Here is a 26568-nt window from a genome sequence, read left to right on the forward strand (position 1 = left end):
TTCAAGCTCCTCCCATGAGGCCTTCCTAAGGCTTTGCAGGAGGGCAAGAACAAGGTCTGGGAAGTAGGGAAATGGGATGGCTCCGTCTGTCCTTAGCATCTCGATCCTGGCTGACTCTCCACCTCTCCTCACCCCTGCAAGATTACACACTTTGATTTATGTGATATTTAGGCAGAAAGCAGCCTAGAGCACTCTGGGGGTATTAACCAAGAAGACATACAAATCAGATTGGACGAAAGGGGAAAGAAGCCTCAGACATCTGCACGGGAATAAGAAGGATATTATATGCTACTTGACCTGATCTCTTTCCTACCCTGAGTAGTGGATAAATAATAGTATTGATAGAGCATGGAGAGTTGAGAGGCAAGACTTGCAGCATTCAAGTCTGAATTCCTGTCCTGAATATGATATTTGTACTCCCCCAACTCCCTGGTCTCCAAAGGAATCTGGTCTGTCACTAAACAGCATCTTCTCAATCTCCTCCATGTCGCAAAGTGGGGGAGTGGGGGTAGTGGAAAAGGCATGTCTTTATTTTGAAGATAAGAAATTTACATGTTTTTTAGTTAAACTAATCATTTCTAAGGGGTAATATATTGTAGGATCAGACATTTCTAGAACTGGAAGGATCTTTTAGAAACCACAGAATCTAAGCCCCTTATTATACAAAGGAGAAATCTGAAACATGGAAAAAGAGAATTTGCCTGATGTCTCAGAAAGACTAAGCAGCATTGGCACTATGAACAAGAGCTAAAAATCCCAATTCCAATACTAAAAAGATGAAACGGTACACAAAACTTTACCATCTACACAACTGAATCTTCTTTCTTTCTCATCACACTTTGGTTGTCATGCAAAAATATCCAGCTTGATCACTCACCTTAGTCATCTGAAACATCTGAGACAAATCCAATTCCGGTGCAGCTGCCACGCAAGGTTATGCCTCTCTCCAGTGGCCTCTGTGCTGCCAAGAATCTGTGGATTTGACAACAGGAATGTAGGTGGAGTTTTGAACAATGGCGGCATGGTTGGAACAGGCATGCAATTCCTAAAATTTATGAGTTGTGATTGTGTATGATAGTGGTTTAAGTTTGGAGTTTGAATATTGTCTCTGCCACTTTATAGCAGAGTGAATTTGAACCAGGTGCTTACAGCCTACCTCATTAAATGACATGTGTGAAGCACTGAGTATAGCATCTGCATTAAAATAACCACCATTCATGTAAAATGTATTAATACTGTCTTATCACTTCCATTTCTAGAATAAGTCTAAGCCAATATTTTTGTAAGTTTTTTCTCTTTTTTTTGACATGGAGTCTCACTCTGTTGCCAGGCTGGAGTACAGTGGTGCAAACTTAGCTCACTGCAACCTCTGACTCCCAGGTTCAAGCAATTCTCCTGCCTCAGCCTCCTGAGTAGCTGGGACTACAGGCACCTACCACCACGCCCAGCTAATTTTTGTGTTTTTAGTAGAGATAGGATTTCACCATGTTGGCCAGGGTGATCTCCATCTCTTGACTTCATGATCTGCCTGCCTCGGCCTCCCAAAGTGCTGGGATTACAGGCATGAGCCACCACAGCTGGCCTATTTTTGTAACTTTTAGAGGCCAATATGCAGGCCTTCTCTTGCTGTCCTTAGGTCCTCTGCCACCAAAGCATGGGAAGAAACTTAAGCTAGCCTACTGGAGAATAAGAGACACAAAGTCCTGTGTCCCACATTGCCCTGACTGGCAGCTAAGCAATTGCTAGACTGTGTGAGTGGGACCATCTTCAGTCATCCAGCCCCCTGCAGACTCTCCAGCTGTCTGCAAATACATAAGCAAGTGGGGGAATGATCAGTTGAGATACCCTAAACCAGAAGAACTGCTCAACTGACTCAAAGAATTGCCAATTAAATAAACAGTTGTTGATTTAAGCCATCAGTTTTTGGGGAAGGTTGTAACCAGCCGAAACTAATGGATGCAGTGTCCTATGTGTTCATGTCCCAAATGAATGAGAGATGATATATGTAAGGAAGGTGACAAGAACCCTCCACCAGCAGGATTCTTTTTTCAGCAGAGAAGATGGTTTTGCATGGAGTTATCCCCACCCTCTCCCTTGGCTCTTCCCTTCTGGGGAAGAGTGAAATTTGTGACCCCTGAAAGGAGACTGCTGGCTGGGTGTGGTGGGAGACCAGGATATGACCTGATCTCATTAACACCATGCGCGCTAACTAGCTGGGCCAATCAGTCTGTCTCTGTCCTCCTGGAAACTCTTACCACCCACTGTCTCCCAGACTAGAGCACCCCACCCACCAAACCTCCCTTCGAAACAAAGACGCATGCAAGCACGTAGTGGAAATGCCAGGCCATGACACTTGGCAGAAGCCTGCCTCCAGGACTCTCTTGGGGTTCCAGGAAGCAGAAATGGATTCCAAACAAATGTGAATCCAAACAAGTTGGATTCACAGGTGCCAGGAAGGCCTTACTCCTGGGCACAACAGGCTCCCATAAGGTGGCTCCAGGAAGAGAAACTCCACTTACTCCTTCAGAAACTCATTCTCACCTTTCCAATCCTTTCTATGAAAAATGTTCTTACTCATGTTAATTTAATCTATTTTCTTTTTTTTTTTTTTTTAGACGGAGTCTCGCTCTGTCCCCAGACTGGAGTACAGTGGTGCAATCTCAGCTCACTGCAACCTCCAACTCCCTGGTTCGAGTGATTCTCCTGCCTCAGCCTCCCAAGTAGCTGGGATTACAGGCACGCGCCATCACGCCCAGCTAGTTTTTGTATTTTTAGTAGAGACACAGTTTCACCATGTTGACCAGGATGGTCTCGATCTCTTGACCTCAAGATCGCCTGCCTTGGCCTCCCAAAGTGCTGGAATTATAGGTGTGAGCCACCGCTCTTGGCCTGCCTATTTTCTTTATCTCAATTCCAGGCCATATCAAGTGCCAATTTTATTAGCATTTAATATTTCAAAGACATGGATGTCTTGTTTGGAAGACACCATTCAAACCCTCCAGTCCTCTTCTTTGTACCAGCATATGAGGGTAAGAAGAGAACAAAAAATTATGTCCTCAGGTAGGTCAGTTTTACATGGTTTTAATTCACTGTTGCACATTCCATCTATGTCCACCCTTGTTTTTTGAAGACTCCCCAGCTCCTGGGCCCTTAAGAAAACAATATAGATCAGAAGGATGGATTTGGCAACCCTTCCAGAATGGCCTTTTCTGCCCTAACATTCTTATGCCTCACTACATCTGTTTTCAGCTCTTTGGTCCTGAACACTCTCTTGCCAATGGCCTTTTCAGCATTATCGACTTCAGCTTTCTAATCTGGTTTTATTCTCTGTTTTTCTCTCTGATTTTAGCATTTCCGTGTGAACCAGATGAGAACCCCTGCTCCAAAATCAGTGTCCTAGCCTGTTATTAATGTCCTCACTTCTACCGTTAGATAATCTTTGCTTTAAGTGAGGAGCCAGAAAACTTTTTCTATAAAGATCCAAATAGTAAATATTTTAGTCTTATCAGGTCACATACAGTCTTCATCGCATGTTCTTTCTTGTTTTCTTTTTTAACATTTAAAATATAAACATCATTCTTTGCTTGAGAATTGTGCATAAACAGGTGTGGGCTAGGTTTGGCTTGCAGGCTCATGGCTTGCCTTTAAAGCAGAGTCTATTCTTTAAAACAAAGAATATTGTAAATATTGCCTTTAAAGTAAAGCAGAGTCTATTCTTAAAACACAAATATTCCTGGAAATAGTGAATAACCAGCAACTCAATGTGAGTTAGTTCATTCTCCTTCTTTCTAGTTCCAACTGGATGGAACAAGGTTGTAAAGAAGGGATGGGGAAGATAAGGATTTTTCAGGCCATTCCAGTTGTACAGTCAACAGGAAGAATAAAAATACTGGGAGCTTTGAACAAGGAGGAGGAAAGAAAAAAGGTCTGAGTCAAAGTGCTCTACCATGTGTTAATGGCTGTGGCCAGGATGATATTCAAAATATGTAACAGCTGGTAAAGCATGTGCGTGACCAAGTCAGAAGGACAGCAAGTAGCCTTTGTGCTGGATCAGGGACTGGAGGTTTCTGCTGTACCACACATGAATGCTTTTGTTGCTGGATCTTGGGGCAATCCAGATGCAAGCTGGGTACAGGGCTGGGAAGTGAGTGGTCATGTTTATTACAAGGCCTAAAATTTCATGTGCTGCCTTGACATGTTTTAGCTTCACAGGACCCAAAATAGCCAAACTGTGAATTCTTCTGTTCTTGTGACATATACCCCTTCACTCACCTCTCAGGTAGACCAGCTGCACACCATGTGGGCTTCAACCTCCTGAGCTTTAGTTCCCTGCAGGCCTACAGAAGTATTCAGACAAACCAACTACTTCCTCCCGTGGGAATTAGGGGGCACCTCACCTTCTTGTTGCTACAGAGTCTGCCTTCCACAGCCTCTGCTTGCTCATTCTATTCCCAAGTGCAATCTCCGTGTAGCCCTGCAAGGCATTTGGCATCCTCCTCCTGTGGGCTGTTAGTAAATGTGACTACTAAACTGCTGTTAATCTCATCTGTCCATTATTGGGTATCATGTTCAGCCATCTCATTCTATGTAGGGTGGGGAGTCTCTCCCTCACAAATGGGGTGAACACGACGTGATCACAATGAGGTATCACCCTGGATTTTTGAAGCAGTGACTATTTACCAACCAGTAAAGAAGTAGTTAAGTGTTTTAACAACCAGCACATCTGTATTTGAACCAGCATGGTTGTGATGTGATTTGGAGTTCCTACTACTCCTCTTCTGTAAATTTCTTGGATTGGAAACTGTCACTCTTCAGTTAGGAATGCTGAACAGATCCCTGTGCTTTAGTGGTGGCCTGGACAGAATGAACTAGGGAGGCTACCACATTCGTTTGAAGGTACACTGTTCTAGACATCTCTGTAAGGAATAAATTACTGGGCTCTGTGCTAATCGTTTGTGTTGCTATAAAGGGATACCTGAGGCTGGGTAATTTTTAAAGAAAAGAGATTTAATTGGTTCATGGTTCTGCCGGCTGTATAGGAAGCATGGTGCCAGCATCTGTTTCTGGTGAGGACCCCCAGAAGTTTAAAATCATGGTGGAAGGTGAAGGGGGTGCAGGTGCATCACATGGCAAAAGCAGTGTGGAGTCAGCAGGGAAGTGTTTCATGCTCTTTTAAACAACCAGATCTTGCATGAACTCAGAGCAACAACTTAGTTAATCACCAAAGGGATGGTGCTAAGCCATTCAGAAGCTATCCACCCTGATGAATGATCTAATCGTCACCCACCAGTCTCCACCACCAACACTGGGAATCACCAATCAACATGAGATTTGGGGGAACACACATCCAAACCATATCAGGTTCCCACAGTATGACTACAGTTCTTGTGTTACTGAGGATAAGAGAAAATAATAAAGAAACCGTATGTAAGGTCATCATGGAATCTCAGGGAAGGAAAGGAACTCACAAGTCGTCTAGTACAGTCTGTTCATTTTTCAAATGACGTTGAGACCCGTGAAAGGAAAGTGATTTGCGCAAGGTCACACTGGAGAAAAGCCTGGGAGAGAAAGGGCAAGGAGAAAACAGGAAGAGAGAAAGCAGGTATGAAAAAGCAGATGGAAGGTTCCTGTATGTGGTTTATGGTTGCCCATGAATGGGGAAGTGAAACTAGAACCCCTCAAAGAGCAAACTTGCCGAATGTTTGGCTTCTAGCCCCACTCAGGAGTTACTATTTCAGTCAAAAACAAATGGAACTTGCAAATAAAAGACATTGATATCATTATCATGATTAGTAACGTTTTCAGATGTACTCATATTAAATCCTTGACCTTGTTGTCGACTCTGAGGTAGGCAGATGCAGTTTTTACTTTTATTAACACATCAGCATCCTGCATTGTGTTACTGTGCCAAGTCACACATCAGAAAGATTCTGACTCCAGGTCTCCCATTAGGTGAATGTCCTCTTTCAAGAAGGAAAAACTTCATCCCTGTTGGATGGACCTCTCTTTTTTAAATCAGCAGTCTGCTCAGTTTTAGTGAAATGCAGGGGTTTATACTGAAAGCAGGTGCTGAATTCCGAGTGAAGGCAGACATTGTCAACAGTGCTCTAAGAGCTGGACAATGTGAAGCCTGTCCCAGGTTTTGGCACTAACCAGTTGTGGACATGTCATGCCTCTCACTCTAAAATGAGGAGTCTGCAAAGGATGACGTCTGAAGTGCCTTCCAGCCCTGCCATCCCGAGGTTATGATGGTGTGATGGGGTCAGGCCTGGTCCTGACTTCCCTTCCCAGTCAGCTGGTGAACGGGATGTGAGCTCACAGGGAGGAACGCACAGGAAGGCTTTGGGTGGAGTGCGCCTGCTAACATACATTAGAGTACAGAATAATCTCACATCTTCCCATAAGTTGTAGTGAGTCACCAGGGCGAGCTGTGGAGCATTTTTCTCTGGTGTCTTCCAAACTATAGACTATTTCCCACATTTAAGACCCATAAAAAAATCAAAAAATGTATGTATACACCATATGGGAAAAGCTGGGTGAGATAGGCACTGCCCACCCACTACTTATGGAAATGTATGCTGGAGCCATCTCATTGAAGGGCAACTGTCAACATCCATCAAAAGGACAAGCACATATTCCTCTGACTCAGCAGTTCCTCATTACAATGGACTAAATGTTTACATCACTTCACAACTCAAGTGTTAAAAATCCTAACCCCCAGGGTGATCGTGTTAGGAGCTAGGGACTCTGGGAGGTCATTGGGGACTCTGAGCAAGGAGCCCTAGTGATTAGGATTAGTGCCCTTAATAAAACAGGCCCCAGGGAGTCTCACCCCTCCACCACCTGAGAATACAGCAAGAAGGTTTACCAAACACTGAATATGCTGGTGCATTGATCTTGAACTTTCCAGCCTCTAGAATTCTGAGGAATACATTTCTATTGTTTACAAGCCACTCAGTTTATATTTTGTTACATCAGCCCTAATGGATTAAGACACTCATCCTGGAAATTATCTGACATTATACCAACATACATATTATGTCACTCAAAGCTGTATTGATTCTAATAGCAAATGACTGAACACAACCTAAATGTTCATTAATAAGAGACTAGATAGAGATTGCTGTTCTGTAGCAATCTCCTTAGCTATAAATTAAGTGAGGAAGATTTTCACAATTGGGCATGATTTCTAAACTGCATTATTAAATGACAAAAGCAAAGTGCAAAGTAAGGAAGTGCTAAAAAATGTCCGCAATGACAGGATTATATCAAAGGAGCACAGTAGCCAACTGAAAGAGCTCCCAACAGCCAAAACTGGGACAATTTCAGCAGCAAAATAAAGTAGAATTAGATTATGCTATGGACTGACTTATATGCCCCCAAGATTCACAGGGTGAATCTCTTACCCACTATGTAACTGTATCTGGGAACTGGATATTTATTTAGGAAGTAATTAAGGTTAATTGAGGTCACAGGGAAGGGGCCTGATCCCATGGGATTATTGTCTTTGTAAGAAAAGGCAGGAGAGAACTCCCTCTCTCTCTTTGCCATGTGAAGACACAGGGAGAAGGAGGCCTTCTGCAAGCCAAGAAAAGAGCTCTCACCAGAAATCAAATTGGCCAGCACTTTGATCTCCGACTTCGCAGTCTCTAGAAGAGAGAAAAAAGAAAATTCCCTGTATATGACATTTTGTTATGACAGCTGACTAACACGGGTTATGACACAAAGTATAAAATATGTATGTATGTGTCCACATGGCTACAAATAAATGACTGGATAAATAAATAACTGGGGAGAAAAGACAAATCTCTTATGCAAAAAGTTTTCAAATAATTTGTGCAGTTATTCTTAAGGAGATAGAGCATAAATCCCAATTCTGAAGTGTAGGCTATACCTAGTGCCTTCCTTCCAAAGAGTACAGCGTGCAAAGAGAGAAAAAAAGTAACTTCATAGTGAAGAAACCTAGCAAACACCTTCAGTCAGGTGATCAAGGTTAACATCCAGCGATAAGTCATATTGACAGCAGGTACCTTTGATACGAAAAATGGCAGTTTACCTCTGTGGTCACCCATAACCCTAGTCTAACCCTGCAAAAACCTCAGGAAAATCCCAGTCAAGGAGCATTCTACAAAATAACCTGGCAGCATTCCTCAAATTTGTCAAGGTCATCAAAAACAAGGAAAATCTGATAATCTGTTAGAGCCAGGAGACTCCTAAGGAGACACAACAACTAAATGAACTGTGGTGTCATGGAGGTGATCCTGCAATAGGAAAATGACTTGAGGTAAACACAAAGGATATCTGAGTAAAGTAGAAACTTTCATTAAATATAATGTGTCAATATTGGCTTATTAATTGTGACATATGTACCTAACTAATGTTAAGCTATTTAGTAGAGGAACGTGTGTGTGTGTGTGTGTGTGTGTGTGTGTGTGTCTGTGTATGTGTGTGTATGTTTGTGTGTGTGTGTAGGGGGTTAATGGGAACTCTATTCTACTTTTGCAATTTTTTATAAATTTAAAGCTATTCTAAATCAAAAGGTTTATTTAAAACAGAAACCAGTGTAGAACAATATGCTTTGCATATTCACTCTTGTGTTTTTTAAAGGAATAGTAAGAGATAGAAAATAAGCCTTTCTGGAAAAAATACACAAAACTAGAGAGGAACTGAATACATAAGGCTTTTTACGGTATTCCCTTTTGTACATTCTGAATATTGTTCCATGGGGATACATTATCTATTGTTTAAAAGTTACATGTGAAAATTAATAAAGATCTCAATTAAAAAACCATCCCTTATTCTGGCACAAAGAGAGTGGTAATGACCTCAGAGACTCCGTGCAGACTCCAGGTTGTGAACCTAACTGTGGTACTCCGATCCAGGTGGACTCTCACAGAGGAGAGGATAACTGGGAAGATGTGTCCATATGGCGGGCGCTTTACGCAAAAGAAAGTCAGCATAGAGAGTAAGTTGTCAGAAAAGGTTATAGAGCTTCAGAGACTTCATGAGATCAAGACATATAGGCCTCAGCATCTGGAGAAGGAAGTTGAGGCACCAGAGGGAAGGAGCAAGGTGAGATTTAAAACAACCAGACTACAGCCAGTGCAGCTGGCCCAGATGGTCCCTGCCTGCTCAAGCTTCCTCAGGCTCCTGTCCCCAGGAAGGGATGTGATGAGAGTGTGAATTGAAAATAAGGACTTGGATGCAGAAAAAGAAAATGCCTCAAACCTTTGCTCAGTCCTTAACCCAGGGCTGTGAGAGGCATTAAGGGAGTTTCATGGGCTTCTTTTGTTTATTGTTTTATATATACATAAAGATTTCTATATTTTTGTACTACTATTCTTTTTGTTGAACTAGTTTCCCATTTTATGTGCTCCAGCCTAAGAAGCCTTAGTTTGGAGACTTCTGCAGACGGTCATATTTCTTTCACTATCCACACCGTATATTTGGGCCCTGATTAATTAAATACCGAACTATATCTGTGCACTTTCCTGCATTGTTCTCTAGAAAAAGTAAAGTGTGAGTCTGGTGCCCTAGACATGATCAACAAACTCCTTGGGGAGGAAGCGTGTCTTGTACATCTCGTACATCCTGCGGCCAGCTCAGGGGTGGGCTAACAACTATTTCATTATTCTAGATCTACCTCTTCTTGGTTGGTTCCCCAACTTCTGTGTTAATGTTGTATCTCATAGCTGAGCAGAGCACATGATTTATTGTCCCCAAACAGGACATAATTGAAAGTGTGATGGTATTAATAATACTGCAGGACATCAGGCATAAACTCGGATTGTCCTAGGACAAACCAGAATGTAAGGTCGGGCCCAGGCATAACATTTACTGTGCCCAGGGGAGGAGTACAAAAGGAGGCCCATCTATCACATCTAAATATGTAAAAGCCCTACATGAAGCTAAGGAAGTATTAAATAAATGTGTCTTCCTGCCACAATATGGTGGCTTGTGGTGAGCTGGCTGCAGTCCCAGCCCCTGGCCCCATGATCCTGGGTTACCCCCTTTCTTTTTCCTCCCCAGGCATCTTCCCACATCATGAAGGGCCTGGCAGGCTCATGTGTAGGCAAACTGGCTCACATTCCAAGCACTGTTTTGGCTCCCCTGAAATAGCTGCTCCGTGGCCACCCACTGAGTGGGAGGCAGGGTCTTTCCTTGGGAAAAGAATTTTGGGGTACCATGTACCCAGAATATAGTCTAGAAGGTAGAGCGCCAGCTCTGGATGGACATGACCCTGTAATCTGGTAGGTTCCTCACGCTCTAGGAAAGAGCATGACCAGAGGGCCAGAGTGGTACCCTCTAGATTGTGGAACCCATCAGAGAGCTCCTCTTGTCTGATTTTATGAACTTAATGGTATCCCCCCAAAATCCATATGTTGAAGCTATGATCTTCAAAGGGATTATATTTGAAAATAGGGCCTTTAATGGGATAATTAAATAAAGTTAAATGAGGTCATAAGAATGGGGCCCTAATCCCATAAGCAAGAGGAAAAGATACTAGAGATTCGCACTCTCTCTCTCTCCTTTTCTTTTTTTCTCTCTACACTTGTACAGAGAAAAGGCCATGTTAGGACACAGCCAGAGGTGGCTATTTAGGAACCAAGGAGAGAGGTCAGCAGAACCTAACCCTGCTGATACCTTGATCCTGGGCTTCCTTCCAGCCTTCAGAACTGTGAGAAAACACACTTCTGTGGTTTAAGGTCCCCCATTTGTGGTGTTTTGTTATGGCAGCCCAAGCAAATTAATGCAACTGGGAATGAGTGTGATCCTGTGTATAGTCACGTCAATCTTAAATGGTCTCTAAGTGCCTTCCAAGTGTTAGGAAAATGAGAGAAAGGGCCCTTGAAAAGGAAGGCATAGATCAAGAAAAGAAGAGTGGGAGGTAAAGAAAAAAGGTCATAGATTCTGGAGCACAGTACATTGTTAGGAAGATTGGGGCCCATGCAGCCTCCTTCATTCGTTCCTGCATTTACTTAACAAGTACGTGCTACATTCCCACTTGTGCCAGGCATTGTGCAGGGCGTTGGAAATGCAATTTGAAGTGTTAGGTTGCTGTTTAAAAAAATGGCAAGAACTGCATTACCTTTGTACCAGCCTAATACAAAAGGCCTCTGTTCTCTATGGACCTACTTTCTAGTGGGATTCACTGGGTGATGGGGTCAGGATGGCCCAGTAAGTCCTACAGAGGTGGATGAGCAGTGTCCTTTTGGAAAAGCATGCTGGTCCAGGATCGCTTAACCTCATTCTCCAAATGTTCATCTCAGAGGGTGACCCAAGGTCACAGGAGGTCCCTTTGTTGCCTTGGTGATCACCTCTCCCTGGGCACCTGGGGCAATTGGAGGAGGATGGGTGTGATAAACCCTTCCAACATCTGAGCTCAGCTGGGACCCAGATGTGTCTCTGGGTAAAAGAGTAGGACTGGGAGGTCACAGAGAGGTGAGCTCAGACAGGCTATAATTCTTGGCTCTGGGTGTGAAAAGGTCGGTCAAGACAGCAGCACTTGAGAGGGCAGGTGTGGGATTCCTGAAGGTCTTGAGGTGGGCATAGCTGGCTCCCAATCCCCCACCTGTCAGAAAGTCACTGGACTAGACATTTCCTGGACTCGCTGGCTACTTAATCCACCTGGGATTAGTTAGCCTTGATTTCCCACCAACCTAAGAAGGGTATTTCAGCACTTTCTTGCTTTATTTCAAAAGGAAACAAAGGAAAAACTGGGCTTTCCTCCTCCTCTTCTCCCTCTTCACCTCCTCTCCAAACAGAAGTGGATCTAATTTCTCAAGCTTAGCTCAGTATCTCACACATGGCATTATTTTGAGCCAGGATTTTTAGTAACATGTGGTTCTCAGGGCCTCCACATAAAATCAATCTGATTAGTATTGATCGCCCAAATAATAAAAAATTAGTACTTGTTTACTTTTTTAGGGAGGAATTTTCTTTATCTTCCCCCATCCCACATCTTTTTAATTGTCAACTCTTTTCAAAATTATAAAAGTGCCAGTTGGCCCCCTATCAGAACATGCCTCTGGGTTTTCATGGTTGGAAATTAGGAGTAAAAGAACCTAAATATTTTCAACTGCTGCTTCCAAGTGAGGGAATGGAAGAATAATATGTTCCACTCACACCTCAAACATGAGACCAGCTTTCAAAGGTTCTGGATACTGCTTTGGACTCCTCTTTGAAAATTTTAATCAAGCAACTCTCCCAATTAAAATGATATGGAAAAAAATCAAAATACTAAAAGAAGAGTCAATCTTGTATTTTACAGCCAGCTTTACCTGGAAGGATAAGCAGCAACCTATGATTCTGAATTGTGTGGTCATCACTTGTGTTCATTTTTATTCTATCTGTCTGTCTGTCTGTCTGTCATCTGTCTGTTGTCCTCAATTCTTTGAGTTTATCAAGTAACATTCACCTTCCAGTCTTAAAAGGATCAGTGTAAAAGGGCTATGCAAATGGAGGACATTCTGCTTCTAAAATGGAGGAAAAGATTGGCGTGAGTAAACATATCAACTTATTAGACTGAAAAGGCCTTTTCCACTTTTCTCAGGAGACTTTCACACTTCTATGCCCATTACTGCACCCCGTATTTATGCCTGCTCCATGGGACCCACAAAGTCTTTCTCCTGCATGTTCTTGGAGAGTCTTAGGCCGCAACATTTAGCCTTGAATCTTCAAGTGGCCTCCATCCAAGATCCCCACCCTCATATCTGGTTCCCACCCAGTCCCTGTATCTAAAATTAGCCAATGTCCTAGTGTGCACCAGTCTGGTCTTTCTGGCTCTTCGCTCACTCATTGGGTTGGGTTCTTGGCTGGTGATGCAGGAAGCCTTTGGGGCAGAAGTGATCACACCAAACAGTCTTTAGTGATTCCTCAGATTCCTAAGGAGGCCAGGCATGGCACAAATACCAAGTGACTAGAAGTGACTGCTAGCAAGATAATGCCAGAACCAGCTTAGCTGGGGGATTCTGGCCCGGTGTCCCTTTCAAGCCCTTAAACAACTCCTGAAATTCTTCCCCCTCACAGAAGAACCAAAGGAAAAAAGAGACTGTGGGACTCCTGTTCTTTAAATGTGCTTACTTTCAAAATATATGGCATATATCATTGTTGGTTATCTACCCAATTGGCAAGACTGACTATGTGCTACAAAGCACCAGGCTGAGCAGGATATAAACAAAAAACAGAAAAGCTCATCTCTAATGAACTTTTGCAGAATTTTGCAACCAAAACATCTAGGAGCAAAATTTATTTTCCCTTTAGTAAAACTTGTAAGTCTAATCTTTTTAAGTTTAGTGTTGTATTTACTTTTAATGTTACATCACTTTTTTTTTCGTACCTAGGGTCTCTTAGTGTCTTACTCTAATGCAGTGTATCATGAAAACAGCACAGTGTCAGAGGTTCTTGCAAAACACGGACTAATACCTAGGTGTCTTAGTTGGTTGTGTGACCTTGGTTACATCATGTAACTTCTCTGGAACTTCATTTCTTTTTGTGTCAAATAAAAATTGGTCTCAACTTTCAAAATGCCTTTCAGCTCTAAAGTCCATGATGCTATAATTTTTCAGCAATATGCATTCCTATACATGAACCAGCTGAGGTTTAGAAGTGATAGTCAACTGCTTCTTGCTATCATGGCTGGAAGCCTCAGAAGACACCGTGGCCCAGAGGGCAGGGATGAAGCTTTGGCATGTGCCTTTGAATGGGTGCTCCTTTGGGATATGGCACACAATTCCATGGCTTTTAAGTGGGATGAGGAGTTCACCTTCCATGAAACAAAAAACTTTCTAGGGCCTAGATGCTTAATACAAACTTTAAACCCATAAGAGACCACCATGTTTCAATGAAAGAGGCTAATGGAAAACAGATGCTGGGCCCACATTTGCACAATTCTGGAATGCCCAGCTCCTTCCCAGATCACCCCTCTGCTCTGTCAGTCATTGAGAAAACCAAAAGGACCTTTCCTGGCTTCCTTTCCATACCCAATCTGCCCACCCCAAAGGAAATCCTGATCAGAGGCCCTGAGCCAAAACCTCCTGGGGAATGTAGTCAAGTCCCACCCAGCAGGTGATCCTTAAGGAGCCTCCAGGCTTTGGTGCCTTGTGACTCCTGGGAAACCTGGGGTCTCTGCGACAGGAGGTTGATTTCCAGAGAATTTTCCACAGCTCTATAAGCAGCCCTAATGTCCCTCAGCCATCTGCTTTGCCTGGGGTGGAGAAGGTGAGCAGTCCACAGGAGATGCAAGCAAATGGAAGGGGCAGCTTTGACATTGTGTATGTGGTTGGGCAGGAGGAATATAAAGTTTCTGCAGATATTCCAAGAAGGCTCCTAAGAGGAGGTGGGAGTCTGGAAGTATTTTAAAGGATAGGGAAGAAGGCAGCTTGGTAGCTTTGAGATTCAAAGGGAGACTCTCCACAGGCAAAACCAAACTGATTAGATGCCTAAGTGCTAGAGGTTGTGAACTCCGTACCGCCTCTGTGGGTGGTCTCCCTGTTGTGCAAATTACCCATTGACCCCGAGATGAAAGCTGTGGGCTGTGCTGCCCAGGTTGGGGCTGCTGTTACTGCTTCCTTTAGTCTAGGGCAGGAGGCAGCCAGAGACCTCAGCCTGACAAGGAGACCAGGCAGAGCTGAAGAGGAAGAGGTGGTGACAGACTCTCAGAGGGCTGTGTCAGGTCCAGCAAGGCAGGCATGCTGTCCACAAGCCTCCATGCTCCTCCCAAAGACCCTCCAAAACCAGCACTTTTCCCCGCTAGATGTTTTGAATCTCCTTCCCTTTCCTAATTGAAGACAGCTTTCCTTTCTGCTTGAGAGGGAATGGGAGGAACATGCCCTGCAGCCCTTTCCCTCCTCTCCTCCCCTCTCCTTCCTCTGGAGTGGGGAAGCTCTTCATTTCCAAGCAAAAGGTGGGGTTACATGGTTCATCCAGCTCCTTCCCAGCAGAAAGCAGTTCTCAGAAAGGAGCCAGCCCCTTTTTCCTGGTAGGAGGAATGTGATCCACATCTCCCCCACTTCACCTCTCTCCCCTATAGGCACTTACCTCAGTACGATGACAGCAAAGCCCCTTCCCACAGAGAAGCTGTATTTCCCAACAGTCAGCAGGGAAGAATGCCTCAGTGCCCCAGATCAAACATCTTTCCCTGGAGAGCACTGTGGCCAGTTAGAGAAAGTATTCACTTTCCTCGCCAAACAGCGCTGGGACCACCGCATTAGGAATAATCATACTTCAACCCCAGTTAGTCCCGAGGGCAACAAATTAGCATCAGAAATCCTTTCAAGATTCACCAATGGATCTGCACTGCATTTGCCAGCTCTGGTGTTTCTGTCAATGGAGTTTGAAATGCTGTAATTCTGGGAATCATGAGGCAAAGTGAAAGACCCTCACAGAGCACTGTGGAGTCGCACCCTTCCATCTCATCAGTAACCTACATTTGTCAGACCACCCAAGTCTGAGGGTAAAAATAGGATCTCAAGAGCAAATACAAAATTTCTGCAGGAAAATACACTTCTGTTCTATAGAAATTTAAACTCTCTCTCAAATTTCATTCAAGTATGATCCTGGGTTTCTGTCTCCCGTGGTGTCTCCTGGGTAGCCTTGGAGAGTTTCTCACATGTGCTCTGCAAACTGCTCCTCTGGGCTGCCACGTGACATCTGGTGCATTTATCCCCTCCTGCCCTGGCACATTTGGGGTAATGACTTCCAGTCACTGCCGACACTGTCACTGGTGTCTGCTCAAGGCATTCAATCCCTGCCCGTGTCCACTGTTGAGGTCGTTGATGTCAATTGTTGGGCATCCTCATCAATTACTACAGAAGATGCTGGCGTCAGTTCTCCAGATGACCTGCATACTAATATCCCAGGCCTTTTTGTTTTTACATTGCTCTCTTGCTGGCACCATAACGTTGTACTGACCAGCATCAAAAGTAAATAGAATCTTCCCTCTGCTCTAGAACCAGTGACTCCTTGATGCTAACCTCACTCTGGTTTCCTCGTATAACTAAATGCCTGGCAGACCGACACCTTCAGTTCTTCACAGATGTCACATCTCTTCTGAATCCTAGCATCCAGAGAGTTCAATTTCAAGCTGAAACTGATTTATAATTACTACGACCATGGTGGTTAAGAACTTGGGTTTGAATCTGGTTCTACCACTTATTATCTCTGAAACTTAGTTTCCTTATCTGTAAAATACAGATTTTATGAGGCTATTTATGTTGCACTAATTCCTATGTCACAGGGTTGTGTTAAAGGTAATGCATGGAATTTACTTAACCCCATTTTTTTAGATTGCAGTCAGTAAAGGCTGACTATTAAAATTATCACTACTTTATTTTTTTCTTAAAGAAGGAGCTGAGATCAAGAGGAGTGAGGTGACTTATCCAAGATCACATAGCCAATGAATGGCAAAGCTAAGACAACATATCTCTAGGCATCTAACTCAGACTTCAGCTCTCTTGAATAACAGTGTGTTCCCATAACTCCACAGGTGAGCTTCCACTTGAATTGTATTTGCTTGGTAGTTTTTTAAAATTTAATATCATTGATGAGTCTCCAGCTGAGAGGACTTAGTGACAAATGTAATCGATTGATGAGTTTTTCCTGCCTGCTGCACAGATAAAACCATTCACTGAGACCATGGTATAGAAGTAAAGAGTTTAATGAACACAAGGCTGGCCATAGAGAAGAACTGGAGTTTATCACTCAAGTCAGTCTCCCTAAGAGCTCAGAGGCTAGGCTTTTTATGGAAAATTTGGTGGGCAGGGAGCTAGGGAATGAGTGCTACTGATTGGTTAGGGATGAAATCACAGGAGTGTGAGGAAAACAGTCCTCATTTGCTGAGTCCACCTCTGGGTGGAGGCCATAGGACTGGTTGAGTCATTAGTCTGGGAGGCATCAGTCAGTTGCCAGAATGCAAAAATCTGAAAAACATCTCAAAAGACCGGTCTTAGGTTCTACAATAGTGATGTTATCTACAGGAGCAATTGAGGAAGTCATAACTCTGTGACATTTGGCCACATAACTCCTGAGCAGTAAGGAAGTATAGAAATGATGCCTCCATTTGAGCAGAATTCAGGCCCTTTCCATAATCCTAATCTTGTGGTCTTTCCTTAGTCTTACAAAGGTGGTTTCAGAACCCAAACAAGGAAGGGATCTGCTTTAGGGAGAGAATATTATCATCCTTGCCTCAAAGTTAAACTATAAACTAAATTCCTCTCATGGTTAGCTTGGCCTGTGGCTGGGAATGAGCAAGGGAAGCCAGCCCGTGAGGCTAGAAGCAAGATGGAGTTGGTCATGCTAGACTTCTCTCCCTCTCATAATCTTTGCAAAGGCAGTTTCACAAACACAGCTTAAAAAGAAAAAAAAAAAAAAAGGGGCAAGAGATGATGAGAGTCAGACTGCAAATTTCACCGAGGCAGTGGAAATTGTCCACTAGTCATTTGATGATGGCCAGTGTCTTCAGCTCCTTGTTTGAAGTAGGAAGTTAAAAGACAAAGCATGGGTGATTGTTTCTTTATTTAAAGAGACCAAACTTAAAAACCTACAAAGGGAAAAGGATTTTGACACATCCAGATCTTAGAGCTGGAACTAGAACCTAGGTCTAATACCCATTTTAATATGATCCAAATCTAGAATATTTTCCTAGGGTTCCAGAGTTAGCCCTTGAGAAGAGACACATTTTTCCACATCAGTCTCATACAAGGTGGACTGGAAGAGCAACCCAGGCTTATCAGGCTTCAGACCAAACACAGGATGCCAGAGGGTAGCCAGGAAGCCTTCACTCTTCAATTCTTCTTACTGTTGAACCTCAAGTGCCAAAGCCTTGAGAGGAAAAAAGTTCTTCAGCAGCTGGTTTTACCTTTTAATAAAATAGGTAGTTGGTTTTATGGTGGTAATTTAAGAGAGGCTGGTTAATTCTCTGTTTTTATGGTGGTAATTTAAGAGAGGCTGGTTTATTCTCTGTACTAGCTTTCTATTGCTGCATAACAAATTTCTCTAAAAATGCGTGGCTTAAAACAACAAACATTTATTATCTAAGTTTCTATGGATCAGGAATTTGAAAGCAGCCCTCAAATTCCAGGTGGGTAGTTCTGGCTTGGAGTTTTTGTTGTTGTTGTTGTTCTTGTTGTTAAAGTCAAGATGTCAGCTGAGACTGCAGTCATCTGAAGGCTTGACTGGGGCTGGGTGGGCTGCTTCCAAGATGGCTTCCTCAGATGGCCATAGGCAAGAGGCTGCTTCCTCAAGACATGGAAACAAAGAGTCAGAAGAGATGCTGGTGTCCCCTGGAGGAGTTACTGGGAGAGAAATCGAGGAGGAAACTGTAATGCCTTTTATGACCTAGTCTCAGAAGCCACTCACTGTCATTTCTGCCATATTCTAATCTTTAGGAGCAAGTTACTAAGTCCAGTTCACACTTAAAGAAAGGAGAATTAAGTTCCACCTCTTGAGAAAAGAAATACCAAAGAATTTGTGAAAAACACATTAAAATTATCACCTACTCTATCAACCTAACTTTTATTCATTTGTTAGAAATTACATCATTAGTGAACCCAAGAGCTAACAAAATAACTTATTTTCATATTCAAACAATTTAAATTTAAATTTAATGTATGTTAAATGTAAATGTCTGTATAGCACTGACCGGGAGTCAGAGGCTCAGGTTCTATTTTATACTTTGCTTCTGGCACAGCCTTGGGCATGCCACTTCTCCTTCTGGGCCCCAGTTTCCTTTTCTGTAAAATGAGATGCCTGCCTTTTCAACACATGGTCCTGGGAGAACTGGATATCTATGTGCAAAAGAATGAAGTCGGACACTTACCAGCACCATATACAAAAAATTAACTCAAATGGATCAAAACCTAAATATAAGACCTAAAACGATACAACTCTTAGAAGAAAACACAGGGTAAAAGCTTCGTGACACTGGATTTGGCAATGATTTCTTGGATATGACACTAAGGTCACAGGCAACAAAATAAAAATAGACAAATGGAACTTCATGAACAAATTTTAAAATTATTCATCAAAAGATAATATCAGCAAAGTAAAATGTCAACTAAAAGAATGAGAGAAAATGTTTGCAAATCATATGTCTGATAAGGGATTAATATCCAGAATATTTAGAGAGCTTCTAAATCTCAACAACAAAAAACAACCTGATTCCAAAATGGGCAAAGAACCTGAATAGACATATCTCTAAAGAAGATATACAAATGGTTAAGAAACACATGGAAAGATGCTCCACAGCACAATTCATTAGGGAAATGCAAATGAAATCAACCACGAGGTACCACCTTACATTTATAAGGTCGCTACTATAAAAACAAAACAAAATAAAACCCAGAAAATAATTAGCCAGAAAAGCATTAGCCAGGATGTGGAGAAATTGGAACCCTTGTGCATTGTTGGTGGAAGTATAAAGTGGTAGAGATGCTGTAGAAAACAGTGTGGCAATTCTACAAACAATTAAAAATAGAATTACCATATGATCCAGCATTTCCACTTCTGGATGTATAGCAAAAGAACTAAAAATGGGTCTTGGTCAGGCACCGTGGCTTACACCTGTAATCCCAGCACTGTGGGAAGCCAAGGCAGGTGGATCACTTGAGGTCAGCAGTTCAACACCAGCCTGGCTAACATGGTGAAACCCCCTTTCTACAAAAAACACAAAATTTAGCCAGGCATGGTGGTACGTGCCTGTAATTCCAGCTACTCAGGAGGCCGAGGCAGGAGAATCACTTGAACCCAGGAGGCGAAGGTTGCAGTGAGCGGAGATTGTACCACTGCACTCTAGCCTGAGTGACACAGCAAGACCCAGTCTCAAAAATGAAATGAAATGAAATGAAATAAAATAAATAATACAAATAAAAATGTAAGTGGGGTCTTGAAGAGATATTTGCATACCCTTGTTCATAACAGCATTATTCACAATACTAACCCAAGTGTCCATGGACAGATGAATGGATAAGCAAAATGTGTTGTATATATATAATGGAATATTATTGCCTTAAAAAGGAATAAAATTCTGACATGTGCTGCAACACGGATGAACCTTGAGAACAGTACGCTCAGAAAAATAAGCCAGTCACAAAAAGAAAAACAAGATTTCATTTATATAAGGTACTTAGAGTAGTGAAAATTATAGAGATGGAAAGTAGAATGGTGATTGACTGGGGCTGGGGTTAGTGAGGAATGGGTAGTTATTGTTTAATGGGTATAATGTTGCAGCTTTACAAGATGAAAAGGAGTTATAAAGATGGATGGTGGTAATGGTTGCATAACATCGTGAATGTATGTAATGCCACAGAACCGTACACTTAAAAATGATTAAGATGGGAAATTTTATGTATATATTTTACCACAATAAAAATAATTGGGAAAAAAGCCAACACAATAAAGGCGCCTGGACTTAAAAGTTTTTAATGTCCCTTCTGGCTCTGATATTCTCTTCTCTAACATTATTGATTCAATTTAGAGTTTATAGTCCATTTCTGACAATCTCTGTCTATTTCTCTCTCTCTCTCTCTATTCATCTATCTGTCTATCATCTATCTATCTAATCTACCCATCTATCTATCTACATACGTATATGTTTAACATGTTTTTGTATGTGTCTCTATGTTTCAAAAGCATATTTAAATAAATCTTTCATGGCCTTTTAGTCTTTAGAGGGAAGGTGAGGCTGTTTATGTTACAGGAACATATTTTATTTGCCCACAGCAGCCAGAGCACAGCATGCTATTACTATAAATGGGGCATGATAGTGTTTTGTTATGAAATGCCTTTTGATGTAGGACAGCTACAGTCCAATGACTTCCAAATATATTTCATCCTACTGTAAAAATAAAATGACAGATCTTCTCATGGCCACAGGGTCTCTGCACACATTTCCAGGAACTTGAGACCATTTACTAAATCCAAACAGAAAAACATTGTTTTAATGGTTATAGATGTGTCCACTCACCTTTGAACGAGGCATGCCTCCTACTCCTAACCTCTCATGTCTGAAGCCCAGCGTGAATCAGTCGGCCTGGGTAAAAAAGGAGGGACATACCTAAATATCTTTTCGAGACACAACACCAATCCTCCAAGTTGTTCCACAGACCACCCCGACTATTCCTTACCCCACCATCCCATTTGAAAAAAAAACCATTAATCTGGTAGTCTCTTTATTTCCCCTCAAAGGCAGCTCAACTTTAGAACAAAATGCTTAGGGGGAAAAATACCTTCATTTAAAAACAGCAACACTCTCAGTTTAGGAAATGAAGAAACTGAGATTATTGTTCCAAGTTCTTCCCTAGTCTCTAGGTCTTCCGTTGCAATCCCTTTGTGCATATACATTTCACGCAACTGTTCGTGCAGGTCTGGAAGGAGGTCTTGCTGAAGATATTCATGGCAGTGGTGTTTGCAGTAGTAGCAGGAGTTAGAGTCAGGCAGCAAGCAACCCATCTGCAGGGAGCAGACAAGTAAAATGTGGTAGAGATATGCTATGGACACCATGCAATGATTAGAAGCGTATCAGTTATCTATTGCTGTGTAACAAGTTACTCCAAGTTTAACATCTTAAAACAACAAACATTTATTATATCACAGTCTCTGTGGGCTAAGAGCCAGCATGGCTTAGCTGAGTCCTTTGGCTCAGGATCTCTTACAATGCTGCAATCAAGTGTTGGCAAGAGCTATGGGTCCTCTCAAGTCTCTACTAGACTAGAATAGGATTTGCTTCCAAGCTCACCCACGAGGCTGTTGGCAGGATTCAGTTCCTCACTGCTGCTATTGGACTGAGGGCTTCAATTCCTTGCTGGCTGTTGGCTGGAAGCCTCTCTCCAGTCTTTGCTGTTAGGTTCTCTGTAAGGTGGCTCTCAAAATTTCAGCTGGCTTCCACCAGAGCAAGCAAGGGAGGGCACATGAGAGGAAGACAAAGGGTTTTTATCACTTAGTCTCAAAAGTAACATACTGTCACTTTTTGCCACATTCTGTTCACTAAGAGCAAGTCACTAGGTGTAGTCCACAATCAAGGTAAGGTGATTGTACAGGGACATGGGTACCAACAGGGCACCATCACTGGGAGTCACCTTAAAAGCTGCCTACCACAAGAAACAACAGATCAAAGGATGATACAGCGTTAAACACAATACTTAACAGAAAAAGGCAAGAGTTAAGGTGAAGTCTGCAGCAGAATACAATTTGTTTAAATTAAAATACCTAGGAACAATGTTATATGCTTTAAAAAGATACAAACAAATTCAGAGTATAAAACAATCACATTGTAATGTTTGCCTGCTGGGCATGGAGAGCTGGTGGAGAAATGCAAATAAATAACCACATAAATCCAGAGAAGGGCCTTGCAGATATAGAATAAAATTGTGTACTATAAACTCAAGACCAAGTTCAACTCCTTGCACATGAAGTTCAAAAGAAAGGAAAAGTAAAGTAACAAAACAAACACTCTGGGTCTCTCAAACACTCAAGTTCCCATGGAAGGATCTTATCAAGATCGATGTCTGAGGGAGCTCCCCACCCAATGTCACACTGGATTAAAGTCATCTCAAAGTCTCAGAGATTTTTACCAAGTAGAAGCAGCATCTGTGTTAGTGTGGCATACCTTGCGGTGTAAGACAGCTTTAAGAATTCAGTGTACATAAGACATACCCACGTGGAGACCAAATGTCTCAGGACTAAAGGCTTTCCTGAATGTGGGACTTTCAATGCCAAAACTTGGTTAATTTGTTCACCTTATCACCTGAGGAGTTTGTTTAAAAATGCAAATTGAAGCATCCTCACAAGTGATTCTGATTCAGTGTGCCTGAGCAGGACCAGTAATCTGCAAGCAAAGCAGAGCCAGAAGCCCTTCTAATATAGAGGGTCCATGGACCACCCTTCTAGAACTCTCTGTTATAGAAGGACAGTTTTGAAAGCTACTTCTGGTAGCACCAAAGGTGACAGCCACTCTCAAGTCTGTAATCACAAATCTCATGCAGCCACCTGCTACAGTATCACCATTACCTGTTGATAATCCCAGGGCTCTAGTTCAGTTTATTGATTCTGGAATTTCTCTTCCACAGAAGGCAGACCTCAAGATCTAGGAGGCAAAGTTCAGGAAGGGGTCAAGACAGGAGTTTGAGAAACAGGATTTTCCTGACTGGCTGTTAGAAGAAACCACATCCCACGGCTGGATTAGCCATCTCCAGAAAAGTCTGGCGGAAGTTACCCACCCACACGAAAATCTGAAGAATGTGCTTATAAGATAAAAGTGACCTCTAGGTCTTCAGGAAGCAGCTGCGTCAAATATAATCTCTGTAAAATATTTTTCATATTTAGAAAAAAAAAAAGATTACGCAAGTACATTAACATGATAAGATAATGATGAGATAATGGCAAGTACCTCTCAAATCTAGCCGGAGGTGGGCGAGGAGTCCTGACGCTGACGTCGAGGGGAGGGGACTTTGAGAAGCTGCAAGTGTATTAGGTAGACCTATCCACATTAAAAGGATGTGTCAAACCATAAAAGTTTGCAAAATATTCTTAGTAACCAATCAATAGTCCTTGCTCTATTTTTATATTCATAGAGTAATCTTTTGATCTACCATTATTCTTTCTTCTCTAAATACAGATTGGGTAACTTCTATGTGAGAGGTACTGTGCTAGGCACTGTTGAGAAATATATGTATTTTGGTCTTAATTTTTTGTTGGATTTTAGGTTTTATGAAGGTAGACTCTAACTAGTAGAAGACTAATGCAAACAAAGCAATATTCTGGTAGTTTCAAAGAACTCAGCTGTAGTGATAAGAGCAGATATGGTTTTAGAGTCCTCCAAAAGCCGACCCCAAGACAAGAATCCAAGTAGTTTTGGGAAATTATCCCAGGAAATACATAAAAGAGGGTGGAGAGTAAGTTAGGGAATCAAAGGAGCTGATAAAAGGTATCTGCCAAGCCAATTACCATTGCGGGCAACTGATGTTAGAGCCTGCTGGGGAAGTCTGAGAGACAATAAGAGATTCTATGCTGTCCACACTCTAGAATAGGTTTCAGGGTTATTCCTAACAAGCGGTATTCATCCATTGACTCTCCAACGGTCATTGTCTGAGTGTTGCTTCTTGGGAGATTGATTACATCTCAGGCACTTCTGCTCTGCCCTGTATGAGAGCTGAGCATGCTATCTTGACTACGCAGAGTCACAAATGTTTTCTATAAACAGGTTGAGAATGTAGAGACAAATACCAAGTGGATGTGGGTGGGCTAGCAACAGCATCTGCCATAATAGCTCGCAGTTGCTGCAGGCTTACAGGGTTCCACAGACTAGATTAAATGTATGTTATCTCATTTAATATCTGATTAATATTCTTCATTTTCCAGATCAGGAAACAGATGTGAAGTGAAAAGAGACTTGTATATGATCTCACAGTCAGCATACAGTGTGACTGGGATTTGAACCTTGACAACTGGGTTTTAGAATCCAAGACTGTGGCCACTGCACTCTACTGGCCCCTTGGAGAGTTTGTATCTAGGTGAGGGAATAGAAAGAGATTTCAAGATGTGGGTGTAAAAACCAGCTGTTTCATGAAATATGAACCAGATTTCAGTTTGGGATTCAGCACTGGTATAGAGGTACAAACATGCAATGAAGTTCAAGATTATCAAGGGTCTTGTTTGGCTAAAATATAAATCATAGGTAGTGGAAGATATTGGGGAGGATTCTGAATGCCCAGTTAAGAAGCTCACACAGTGGGCTTGACCGTAAGAAACTGTTGAAGCTTTTTGAGCAATGACATGATAGAAGATGGGCTTGAATAACATTAAAGACTATTAATAACATAAACCATATTATTATAAAATAACATTCAACAGGAAGCCATGAATTGGTTGGATTGACCAAAAAAGAGGGAAAGATGAAAGAGCATGTGAGAATTCAAGAGTTTCAGGACACTTGTCTCAGAGATCCGGAGTCACTGAGGGCATGATAGGACAGCTAAGAAGAGCTGCTTCCAGACCAGGTCATGGGTATATAGTGCTCAGGAACTCTAGTCCCAGATATCAGGGTCTTTAATGGAATACAATAGAGAAAAGGACCAGAGTGGCTAGCTTGGACTTAGGTATGGCTGGACTTTCTAGTTCCTCTTCACCTTATAGTCCTAAGATTTGCTACTCTAAAGAGAATTTAATCTGTTCGCCCAGCATTGATCAGAATTCAAATGAACTGGTGGAATTTCTTTTAAAAAATAAATAAATAAATAAAAGCCTGGGCACAGTGGATCACACCTGTAATCCTAGCACTTTGGGAGGCCAAGGCAGGTGGATCACAAGGTCAGGAGTTTGAGACCAGCATGGTCAACATGGTGAAACCCCGTCTCCACTGAAGTTACAAAAAATTAGTCAGGTGTGGTGCTGCATACCTGTAATCCCAGCTACTTGGGAGGCTGAGGCAGGAGAGTCACTTGATCCTGGGAGGCAGAGGTTGTAGTGAGCTGAGATCTCACCATTGCACTCCAGTCTGGGTGAAAGAGCGAGACTCCATCTCAAAAAAAAAAAAAAAAAAAAAAAGTGAATGATAGTTTGATGACTCAATGAAAGGTGGGTTGACAGATACCTTTTTTTTTTTTTCTTTGAGACGGAGTCTTGCCTTGTCACCAGGCTGGAGTGCAGTGGTGTAATCTCAGCTTACTGCAACCTCTGACTCCCTGGTTCAAGCGATTCTCCTGCCTCAGCCTCCCAAGTAGCTGGGATTACAGGCACGTGCCACCACACCCAGGTAATTTTGTATTTTTAGTAGAGATGGAGTTTCACCACGTTGGCCAGGATGGTCTTGATCTCCTGACCTCGTGCCTCCCAAAGTACTGGGGTTACAGGCATGAGCCACCACACCCAACCTCCTTTGCCTTCCCTAACTTACTCTCCACTCTCTTTTATGTAGAGCAATGCATTAGTGCCACTCATATTGTTGATGAGCCTGAAATACTTATATTGATGGCTGGTTGGTGTATTGTTTTCCTGGAAAGAGGCACTTCTTTTTCTTCTTTTGCTAGCTGGTTCTTTCTATTCTGGAACATTAAATGCACACCTAGTCCAAGATTCCATATTTACCTTCTCTCTGGACATTTAATCATAACCCTCAACCATGTCTTTTTAGTGATGACATTTCAGTATCTCCAGAATTCATCTTTTCCCTTGAACATAGTTTCCAACTGCTGGATTGATCAAAAAAGAGGGAAAAATGGAAAAGCAGGTAACAGGTATGGCAATAATTCAGGAGTTTGAGGACACTTGTCTCAGAGATCCAAGATGTCACTACCAGGATATTCCACTAATGCCTCAAACTCAACGTGACCAAAAACAAGCCGTCACATTCTTCCACAAACAAATTTGTTTCTTTCTGACTTCCCAGTTGATTCATGACCCCATCATTCCTCAACTTGCTGATACTCGACCCTTGGAACAGCCTCTGACTCCCTCTTATCAACTGTCCACCCTAATTAATGCATGCCAAAACCTTGTTTATTCTACCACCACATCTCTTAAAGTTGGTCAGCCCCTTTGTCTTTATTCTAGTGTAGTGTATTATCAAGAGTCAAA

At 42.3% G+C, this 26568-nt stretch overlaps 1 long non-coding RNA gene across 2 annotated transcripts; it reads right to left on the reverse strand.

The window, feature by feature from the left end:
• Positions 1-601: 601 nt before the first annotated feature.
• On the reverse strand, positions 602-23300 carry LOC126932462 (uncharacterized). Of its 2 annotated transcripts, none has more exons than XR_007718191.1 (5): positions 23005-23300; positions 21734-21876; positions 21225-21447; positions 20963-21028; positions 602-972 (listed from the first exon to the last, which is right to left on the reverse strand). It is a non-coding gene; the product is annotated as an uncharacterized LOC126932462 (long non-coding RNA). The 2 variants fall into 2 exon arrangements; XR_007718192.1 differs by lacking the exon at positions 602-972 and adding an exon at positions 17169-18293.
• Positions 23301-26568: the final 3268 nt, after the last annotated feature.

This window comes from Macaca thibetana, chromosome 12 (genome assembly GCF_024542745.1).
Source record: "Macaca thibetana thibetana isolate TM-01 chromosome 12, ASM2454274v1, whole genome shotgun sequence".
In the NCBI taxonomy this organism is placed as follows: Eukaryota; Metazoa; Chordata; class Mammalia; order Primates; family Cercopithecidae; genus Macaca; species Macaca thibetana.